Here is an 11,043-nt window from a genome sequence, read left to right on the forward strand (position 1 = left end):
TCTTTATAGTTTAGATTTCAGTGCTATTGTATCCTGTCTGCAGAAAGTTATACACCTGCGGTATAGTTGTATGACTGGATGGCTGAGATCTCTACCCTGGACACCGGTGTTTACAGAAATGATCATTGTGTGTAAAGGTTCCAGGAAGCCTCATGCTGATACAATAAAGTCACCTGAATGTGGAAAATCCCTAAACTTCATGATTTTTCAGCATATGGGTCACACAGACTGAATTCATCATTGCCCTCAGGTGGTACAAATTCTGGGCCATATTATTGCAGTACAGTCACCCATTTTCTTAGCAGGAGTGGGGTCTGTGCCCATATTTTTCTGACAATTTTTCTGGGGGAGATTCATCAAAACATGTGCAAAGGAAAAGTTGACCAGTTGCCCATAGCAACCAAATAGATTGCCACTATTTTAGTTGTAAATACACACAGGGCTTCCTGGCGGCAGCCCTGTGTGCACAATGAGGATTGGAGGCAGGCCCATGCGTCACAGTCACCTTGGCGCGCTGGCCTTGTCTTCAAACCTCGCCGCATGCACAGGCTGGCAGTTTTCCAAAGAGACTTCCAAGTGGAAATGCCACTAAATGGTAGGTTCACATTAAGCGCATATGCTGCATATTACACACAACAGGAAATCCGCTGGGCAGCTGGAAATACGCAAAATGTTTTGCTATGAACAGACAAACTGGACTTCCGCACCACAACCCTGTGTGCCCAGTAAGGTTTAAAGGCAGGCCCAGCGTGGCAGTATGACTCTAACATGCGGGCCTACCTCACTGCACACACAGGGCTGGGAAGCTTTGCTCATAGCAAAATATGCTGCACATCTCCCCCTGCAGGATTTTATGCAGTGTGAAATACACATCGTATAGGTTAGGTCTGACCCTATAGTGAACATAGTCATATACAGCTCTAGTCTGGAGCCAATATTGGCTTGCTTTCTTCCTGCTTTTTTGTAGTTTTTAAAATTGTGCTCAGGCTCCATACATGTGTTAGTGACAGGAAAGATTGCCTACATACCTATACAAGACCTTACCCTAGCATAGCGGTCTGAGTTGTGCCATAACCGCGCAATGAGGGCACGCCTATAGAGGGCATGCCCTATGGGGAAGGAATAAAATAAGGGAGGGCTGGGAGGTTTCCACAAATGACACGTTCTCCGCCCATGTAGGAGAGGGGGGAGTTATATACCCACGCCCCCACCTGTTCCCAATAAGCCCCACTTGGAAATGCAAGGAGCGATTAATTACTTCCGCCCCTTGCACAAATACAGCCCTGCGGGCTTAACACTTGTGCTCAGGCTCCATACATGTGTTAGTGACAGGAAAGATTGCCTAAATAACTATACAAGACCTTACCCTAGAATAGCGGTCTGAGTTGTGCCATAACCGCGCAATGAGGACATGCCTATAGAGGGCAAAAAGCAACCATGCTAGGATAAATACAATTCCTGCAATAACACATCCTACACCCAGCATTAATCTTCACATACCCGAAGTAGACTATTCCTTGTGTGCTGAAAGAGTAGCCTCGACCAACTAGTGGCTACAAGAAGTGGAAACTGTACCTTGGAAACTGTGGTAGTAACGTCCATCTGTAAAGTAACGACCTGAGAATGATAACATGCCCTGCCAAGTATACTAACTGAACTATACCTATTACCATCCCTACTTGTGACATTACTTCAATTGGACACGAAAAGGCTAACTTCATGGCAGCTCTGACAAGCACCAATCCCCTGCTATTTAAGAGGCAAAATTAAACTGACAGGTAAATGACAAGAAATACCTATCTACCTGAGAGACCGTGTGGGTCATGTCGCCTGACAAGGTTCACAAAGGCACCTTACCTGATTGAGACTGTAACAACAGACAGACCTAACTAGCCAATGTACTGACCCAACTGGACTTGGGAGTGATGACCTGCTGCAGATGACAGCTGCCTGCGTGAGCAATGTACCTGCAGACGTGACCAGTGTTTAGGTGCACCATCACGCCCGTAGATCCGACAGGTCTTTGCGACATCATCGTGTTTGAACCCCTCACAGGTCCTCGCGAAACCAACGAGTCTGTAGACACGACAGGTCTTTGTAAACCATTTTTTTTCAAATACGTAACTGTGAAACACCCTAGTGAGATTGTATGCAATCTGAAACATGTCATATTACCTCCACACCACATCAGTAAACAAACTATGAAACATGCCTAGACCGCTCTGAAACGTGTCAGTAGTCAGCAATAGCGTGATATTGCTCTGAAGACGTGTCAGTAACAATCGGCCACGCCTGGACCCTAGATTAACCTGCAGATGTGTCGGTAGACAGTCGCATGATAGCGTGGTATTGCTCTGAAGACGTGTCAGTAACAATCGGCCATGCCTGGACCCTAGAACTAACCTGCAGACGTGTCGGTAGACAGTCGCATGATAGCGTGCCCCCCCCTTCTGCTGCACGCGGATGAAGCGCGCAGTGGGGGAGACACTAATCACAGCAGCACGGGCATAAATTAGGAGGGTACGAGGGATGTAACAAGCAGGGAGCCCCCCGGGGACAGCGGCTGGCACGGCGGCCAGTGACGTGAGACAACCTCGAATGAAGCGCACAGTGGGGGAGACACTAATCACAGCAGCATGGACATAAATTAGGAGGGGACAGCGGCTGGCACGGCGGCCAGTGACAAAAACAGTAAATCCAGTCCAAACGCCGCAGCGGGCAGGAACAAAACACACGGATGAACACACGGACACGTGGAACAGCACCGGGAATGTATGAGCTAACTGCAGTGTAAACACCACACAATGCCACATATGCCCTGATTGCTGCAGGAGGGGGGTATTTATAGGAGACTGCCCCCTCCCACAAATACAGCCCAAGGGCTTAACACGTGCAATATACATGACATGAGTATGTCTGTGGTATGAATACAACGAGCGTATATGTGGTATAAATGCTATGAGCGTATAGTGGTATGATACTTTGAGCAGTATAATGCTATGAGTACATGTTACGCCGAGCGCTCCGGGTCCCCGCTCCTCCCCGGAGCGCTCGCTTCACTCTCCCCGCGGCAGCGCTCCGGTCACGTCCTCTGACCCGGGGCGCTGCGATTCCGCTGCCAGCCGGGATGCGATTCGCGATGCGGGTAGCGCCCGCTCGCGATGCGCACCCCGGCTCCCCTACCTGACTCGCTCTCCGTCTGTTCCGTCCCGGCGCGCGCGGCCCCGCTCCCTAGGGCGCGCGCGCGCCGGGTCTCTGCGATTTAAAGGGCCACTGCGCCGCTGATTGGCGCAGTGGTTCCAATTAGTATGTTCACCTGTGCACTTCCCTATATCACCTCACTTCCCCTGCACTCCCTTGCCGGATCTTGTTGCCTTAGTGCCAGTGAAAGCGTTCCTTGTGTGTTCCTTGCCTGTGTTTCCAGACCTTCTGCCGTTGCCCCTGACTACGATCCTTGCTGCCTGCCCCGACCTTCTGCTACGTCCGACCTTGCTTTTGCCTACTCCCTTGTACCGCGCCTATCTTCAGCAGCCAGAGAGGTGAGCCGTTGCTAGTGGATACGACCTGGTCACTACCGCCGCAGCAAGACCATCCCGCTTTGCGGCGGGCTCTGGTGAAAACCAGTAGTGGCTTAGAACCGGTCCACTAGCACGGTCCACGCCAATCCCTCTCTGGCACAGAGGATCCACTACCTGCCAGCCGGCATCGTGACAGTAGATCCGGCCTCTCTCGTCAACAGGTTCAACATCCCGGTGACCAGTCTCGCCAGACCCCTCTACATCAATTGTGTAAATAATGAAAGATTGGACTGTTCCATACGTTTCCGCACGGAGCCCCTTCTTATGAGCATCGGATCTCATCATGAGAGGATTGAACTTTTGGTCCTCCCCAATTGCACCTCGGAAATTCTCCTTGGACTTCCCTGGCTTCAACTTCATTCCCCTACCCTGGATTGGTCCACTGGGGAGATCAAGAGTTGGGGGTCCTCTTGTTCCAAGAACTGTCTAAAACCGGTTCCCAGTAACCCTTGCCGTAACTCTGTGGTTCCTCCAGTAACCGGTCTCCCTAAGGCCTATATGGACTTCGCGGATGTTTTCTGCAAAAAACAAGCTGAGACTCTACCTCCTCACAGGCCTTATGATTGCCCTATCGACCTCCTCCCGGGCACTACTCCACCCCGGGGCAGAATTTATCCTCTCTCTGCCCCAGAGACTCTTGCCATGTCCGAATACGTCCAGGAGAATCTAAAAAAGGGCTTTATCCGTAAATCCTCCTCTCCTGCCGGAGCCGGATTTTTCTTTGTGTCCAAAAAAGATGGCTCCCTACGTCCTTGCATTGACTACCGCGGCCTTAATAAAATCACGGTTAAGAACCGCTACCCCTTACCCCTCATCTCTGAACTCTTTGATCGCCTCCAAGGTGCCCACATCTTCACTAAATTGGACTTAAGAGGCGCCTATAACCTCATCCGCATCAGAGAGGGGGACGAGTGGAAAACGGCATTTAACACCAGAGATGGACACTTTGAGTATCTGGTCATGCCCTTTGGACTGTGCAACGCCCCTGCCGTCTTCCAAGACTTTGTCAATGAAATTTTTCGTGATCTGTTATACTCCTGTGTTGTTGTATATCTGGACGATATCCTAATTTTTTCTGCCAATCTAGAAGAACACCGCCAGCATGTCCGTATGGTTCTTCAGAGACTTCGTGACAACCAACTCTATGCCAAAATTGAGAAATGTCTGTTTGAATGCCAATCTCTTCCTTTTCTAGGATATTTGGTCTCTGGCCAGGGACTACAGATGGATCCAGACAAACTCTCTGCCGTCTTAGATTGGCCACGCCCCTCCGGACTCCGTGCTATCCAACGCTTTTTGGGGTTCGCCAATTATTACAGGCAATTTATTCCACATTTTTCTACCATTGTGGCTCCTATCGTGGCTTTAACCAAAAAAAATGCTGATCCCAAGTCCTGGCCTCCTCAAGCAGAAGACGCCTTTAAACGACTCAAGTCTGCCTTTTCTTCGGCTCCCGTCCTCTCCAGACCTGACCCTTCCAAACCCTTCCTATTGGAGGTTGATGCCTCCTCATTGGGAGCTGGAGCTGTTCTTCTACAAAAAAATTCTTCCGGGCATGCTGTCACTTGTGGTTTTTTCTCTAGGACCTTCTCTCCAGCGGAGAGGAACTACTCCATCGGGGATCGAGAGCTTCTAGCCATTAAATTAGCACTTGAGGAATGGAGGCATCTGCTGGAGGGATCAAGTTCTCCTGTTATTATCTACACCGACCACAAGAACCTCTCCTACCTCCAGTCTGCCCAACGGCTGAATCCTCGCCAGGCCCGGTGGTCTCTGTTCTTTGCCCGATTTAATTTTGAGATTCACTTTCGTCCTGCCGATAAGAACATTAGGGCCGATGCTCTCTCTCGTTCCTCGGATGCCTCAGAAGTTGAACTCTCTCCGCAACACATCATTCCACCTGACTGCCTGATCTCCACTTCTCCTGCCTCCATCAGGCAGACTCCTCCAGGAAAGACCTTTGTTTCTCCTCGCCAACGCCTCGGAATCCTCAAATGGGGTCACTCCTCCCATCTCGCAGGTCATGCGGGTATCAAGAAATCTGTGCAACTCATCTCCCGCTTCTATTGGTGGCCGACTCTGGAGACGGATGTTGTGGACTTCGTGCGAGCCTGCACTATCTGTGCCCGGGATAAGACTCCTCGCCAGAAGCCCGCTGGTTTTCTTCATCCTCTGCCTGTCCCCGAACAGCCTTGGTCTCTGATTGGTATGGATTTTATTACTGATTTACCCCCTTCCCGTGGCAACACTGTTATTTGGGTGGTCGTTGATCGATTCTCCAAAATGGCACATTTCATCCCTCTTCCTGGTCTTCCTTCTGCGCCTCAGTTGGCTAAACAATTTTTTGTACACATTTTTCGTCTTCACGGGTTGCCTACGCAGATTGTCTCGGATAGAGGCGTCCAATTCGTGTCTAAATTCTGGAGGGCTCTCTGTAAACAACTCAAGATTAAATTAAATTTTTCTTCTGCATATCATCCCCAGTCCAATGGACAAGTAGAAAGGATTAACCAGATCTTGGGTGATTATTTGCGACATTTTGTTTCCTCCCGCCAGGATGACTGGGCAGATCTCCTCCCATGGGCCGAATTCTCGTATAACTTCAGGGTCTCTGAGTCTTCCTCCAAATCCCCATTTTTCGTGGTGTACGGCCGTCACCCTCTTCCCCCCCTCCCTACTCCCTTGCCCTCTGGTCTGCCCGCTGTGGATGAAATTTCTCGTGACCTTTCCATCATATGGAGAGAGACCCAAAATTCTCTCTTACAGGCTTCATCACGCATGAAGAAGTTCGCGGATAAGAAAAGAAGAGCTCCCCCCGTTTTTTCCCCTGGAGACAAGGTATGGCTCTCCGCTAAATATGTCCGCTTCCGTGTCCCTAGCTACAAGTTGGGACCACGCTATCTTGGTCCTTTCAAAATTTTGTGTCAAATTAATCCTGTCTCTTATAAACTTCTTCTTCCTCCCTCTCTTCGTATCCCTAATGCCTTTCACGTCTCTCTTCTCAAACCACTCATCCTCAACCGTTTTTCTCCCAAATCTGTTCCTCCCACTCCTGTTTCCGGCTCCTCGGACATCTTCTCGGTCAAAGAAATTTTAGCTGCCAAAAAGGTCAGAGGGAAAAATTTTTTTTTAGTGGACTGGGAGGGTTGTGGTCCTGAAGAGAGATCCTGGGAACCTGAGGACAACATCCTAGACAAAAGTCTGCTCCTCAGGTTCTCAGGCTCTAAGAAGAGGGGGAGACCCAAGGGGGGGGGTACTGTTACGCCGAGCGCTCCGGGTCCCCGCTCCTCCCCGGAGCGCTCGCTTCACTCTCCCCGCGGCAGCGCTCCGGTCACGTCCTCTGACCCGGGGCGCTGCGATTCCGCTGCCAGCCGGGATGCGATTCGCGATGCGGGTAGCGCCCGCTCGCGATGCGCACCCCGGCTCCCCTACCTGACTCGCTCTCCGTCTGTTCCGTCCCGGCGCGCGCGGCCCCGCTCCCTAGGGCGCGCGCGCGCCGGGTCTCTGCGATTTAAAGGGCCACTGCGCCGCTGATTGGCGCAGTGGTTCCAATTAGTATGTTCACCTGTGCACTTCCCTATATCACCTCACTTCCCCTGCACTCCCTTGCCGGATCTTGTTGCCTTAGTGCCAGTGAAAGCGTTCCTTGTGTGTTCCTTGCCTGTGTTTCCAGACCTTCTGCCGTTGCCCCTGACTACGATCCTTGCTGCCTGCCCCGACCTTCTGCTACGTCCGACCTTGCTTTTGCCTACTCCCTTGTACCGCGCCTATCTTCAGCAGCCAGAGAGGTGAGCCGTTGCTAGTGGATACGACCTGGTCACTACCGCCGCAGCAAGACCATCCCGCTTTGCGGCGGGCTCTGGTGAAAACCAGTAGTGGCTTAGAACCGGTCCACTAGCACGGTCCACGCCAATCCCTCTCTGGCACAGAGGATCCACTACCTGCCAGCCGGCATCGTGACAGTACACCTGCGGTATCAATGCTAAGAGCGTATGTACCTGATGTAGGCCATTTGTATGTGCAGTATAATGCTACAAGTACACGTGTAGTATAACTGTCAAGCATATGTGCGGCATGAGTGCTGTGAATTAATATGTGGTATGACGCTATGTGGTATGACGCTATGAGGTATGAGTACTATGAGCAGTATAATGCTGTGAACATGCTATGAGCGCATGGCCACAACCGCACAAAACAACATGGCACTATGTGTGAGAACTGTATGAAACCTGCGTGTATGAATGCGATGAATGTGTGAACAACCAAACCATGACCGTGTGACCAATATAACTGCCGTGAGCGTATGAACCATATGAACCCTGCGTGTATGAATGCGGTGAACATGTGAACAACTTAAGAACCGTGAGTGTGTGACCACTATAGCTGACATGAGTGTATGAACCGTATAATTGCCATAGGCAGTATACTGCCGTAACCAGAATGAAATACCATTAACATATGAACCGAATGACACTGAGCGTATGAACCAGTGATAAGTACAAGGTGTTTGACTGCCATGAACGTAACATGGATAGAAAGAACGTAAGACCATGCCAAGGATATATGCACAGCATAAATGCCAAGTTTGTGGACCGTGTAAGACACCAGCGAGTGAAAAAATAACCATGAGGTGAACAGCATAAACGAGTTTGCACCGTATAAATGCTGTGAATATATCGTCAGTGAGCATATGTACCGTATAATGATATTAGCACATGAACCTGTTTACATATTAAGCGCGTACGAGCAGTGTGCCATAAGCGTATGAATTAACCATGAGAGTACGGACGATAAGAAACTCATGGAGTTATCAAACCGTGAAGATGCTCTACTCGTGTGCACCTTATACCAGTAATGCGTGTATGCCCATTATAAACCAAGCGTATGGATGCCATGATTGTGCAAATAACGAGTATTACACTGTGTATACTATGATTTAAATAGATGTAGCCTATGTTATATCTCTACAGAGCATTGCACCCTACTTTATACCATATGCTATATTGCAACAAGACACTCTGCAGAGCACTGCATCACCACACACAGCATATGCTACCCTGCAACGAGATCCTCTGCAGAGTATTGCACCACACCAAACACAGTACACCACACTGCACCTGACAACTGTAACGACCCTCTGCAGAGCATTGCACTATACCCTATATAGTATGTTACATTGAACCCATCCCATGTGCAGAGTATTGCACCAACTGTACAAAGTTTGCTTGTAATGAGACCACCTGCAGAGTATTGCACTATACTGTATATAGTATATTATATTGTAACAAGACCATCTGCAGAGCATAGCACCATAGCTGTATATCATGTATACTATACTGTAACGAGACCATCTGCAGAGCATTGCACCATAACTATATATCATGTATACTATATTGTAACGAGACCATATGCAGAGCACTGCACCATAACTGTATATCATGTATACTATATTGTAACGAGACCATCTGCCGAGCACTGCACTATACTGTTAGATTGTAACGAGACCCTTTGCAGAGCATTACACTGTACCGTATACTGCAAGGGCACTGTATACCCCGCAGAGCACTGCAGCACACAGCAAAAGTTATATTTGAGACTATTCTCTGCAGAGCATTGCACCACACTGTATACAGCAAACGTTATATTGAAAGAACCCTCGGCAGAGCATTGCACCATACCTTAGATCAACGATAGCAGACAAACTGACATGACCGCCTACCGAGCAGCCATGCAGAGAACTGGGCAGCTGCCGCAACCTGTCCCAAGGGCATAGACAATTGTAGCTGTGCGGGTGGCAGGCGGTCAACATACCGCCATGAGGCAGCTATCGGGCTGCGCGAGTTGCTGAGGCCGCGCCACCCCCAGCACCGATTTAACTCACCTGCTTGCCGCTCCTGGACTCCACTACCGCTGCGGGAAGAGCCAGCCAGCACCATACCTGCCCTATGTTACCTTATAATCAGAGTGAGACACAGCATCCCCAGATAAGACAGCCAGCGGAGCTGCCAGGGATGCCACACCTGCACCGCCCAAGCCAGATTCAAGATCGGCGAGGCCTTGGCACCGTGAGCAGCAGCTCTGAAGATTTTGCAGAAGATTCAAACCCAGACTGCCACAGGAAGCAGAGATTCCAAAAATGACACGTGCTCCGCCCCTGTAGGAGAGGGGGGCGTTATATACCCACGCCCCCACCTGTTCCCAATAAGCCCCACTTGGAAATGCAAGGAGTGATTAATTACTTCCGCCCCTCGCACAAATACAGCCCTGCGGGCTTAACACTTCCTTTAGAAAATGGCAGCAACAGTAAGCCTTTATAATGGGGTTTTAGGGGTGTGTGGCTCAGTCGTGGAGGACTGAGCTGAGTCCTACCTGAGCTCGGAACAGCAGGTACCAACATTAGCAGAAACATTAGCAGAAACTAAGCCGAGAAATTCCGCTGGGGAGAGTGCGGAGACCGTGGGCAGAGGCCTTATACGTAACTGGCAGATCCTTGGCATATCCCTGCTTTGTTCACAAGTTGGACAAATAGATACTCCATCGGCTGTTTTTGGAAATTTGCGCCCCGGCATTGATATCTGAGGGGCAGTTGCAAAGGAACGCTCCGGCGGGTGTGGAGCAGCAACGAAGCCTAGTGGCAGGGAAAAGGGGATGCTAACTCGAAAAAAATCCCCGATTAAATTCCCTTACCGTTCATCGCAGTGCGGGCAGCGGGCGAAGCAATCCGAAGCAGCTAGACACAGAGGTCTCCTGGGAGCCGGAAACAGTGAGCGGTAAGCTGATCGGGCTGCAGAGAGTCTCACGAGACACCGGCATCGAGCGACTTCTCCAGCAGTCAGGGGAGACAACTGCTGCGATGGCGACGAGCTACGGCAGGAGTCTGGCCGTGCAGCAGGAGGACCAGGGTCCGGAGCAGAGGGCGACCAGCCAGATGGAGGCAGCAATAGCTGGATCAAGCGCTGAGATCGAAGTGCATAATGCAGGTAATAGAGATAGAGCATGGATAGAGAACCGGCATATATTGAATATGGAGGGAAATTACCCCCCAAGTTCAAATGAGAACCTATGCGAGACCTAGGGAGTCCGGGACTGATATACAGAATAGTGAAGAAGTGGGGGGCTAGAAGTGACAGACTGACATCATGTAATAGCGTGGAAGGTGCCAGTGGTGAGATACCAGAGGTAATTGTGCAAAATGAGGCTGTCTCTGAGCTTAACATGATACGGGCCCTGACACAAGCATTGTCCTCTAAAAATGACTTAGATAATGCAGTGAAGCATATTGAAAAAATGCAGCAACAAGCGGACATAGAAATTAGAGCTGATATTGAGCAATTGACATCACGCATTTAAAAAACAGAATAGAAATACCGTAATATTGAAAGGAAAGGTGGCCTCTGAAGAGGAAAAAGTTGCAAAAACATTCCAACAGATGCAAAAATTATCCCTATATATTATTGATGACCAG

General features: G+C 49.8%; 1 protein-coding gene across 1 annotated transcript in view; it reads right to left on the reverse strand.

Moving 5' to 3' along the window:
- The window catches only part of OAF (out at first homolog), an 85,956-nt gene extending 75,490 nt beyond the window's left edge, over positions 1-10,466 (reverse strand). The window contains exon 1 of the mRNA XM_056542348.1: positions 10,266-10,466. The gene's annotated coding sequence lies outside the window, so the exon portion shown is untranslated. The remainder of the gene's footprint in view (positions 1-10,265) is intronic.
- Positions 10,467-11,043: the final 577 nt, after the last annotated feature.

This window comes from Hyla sarda, chromosome 10, assembly GCF_029499605.1.
Source record: "Hyla sarda isolate aHylSar1 chromosome 10, aHylSar1.hap1, whole genome shotgun sequence".
Classification (NCBI taxonomy): domain Eukaryota; kingdom Metazoa; phylum Chordata; class Amphibia; order Anura; family Hylidae; genus Hyla; species Hyla sarda.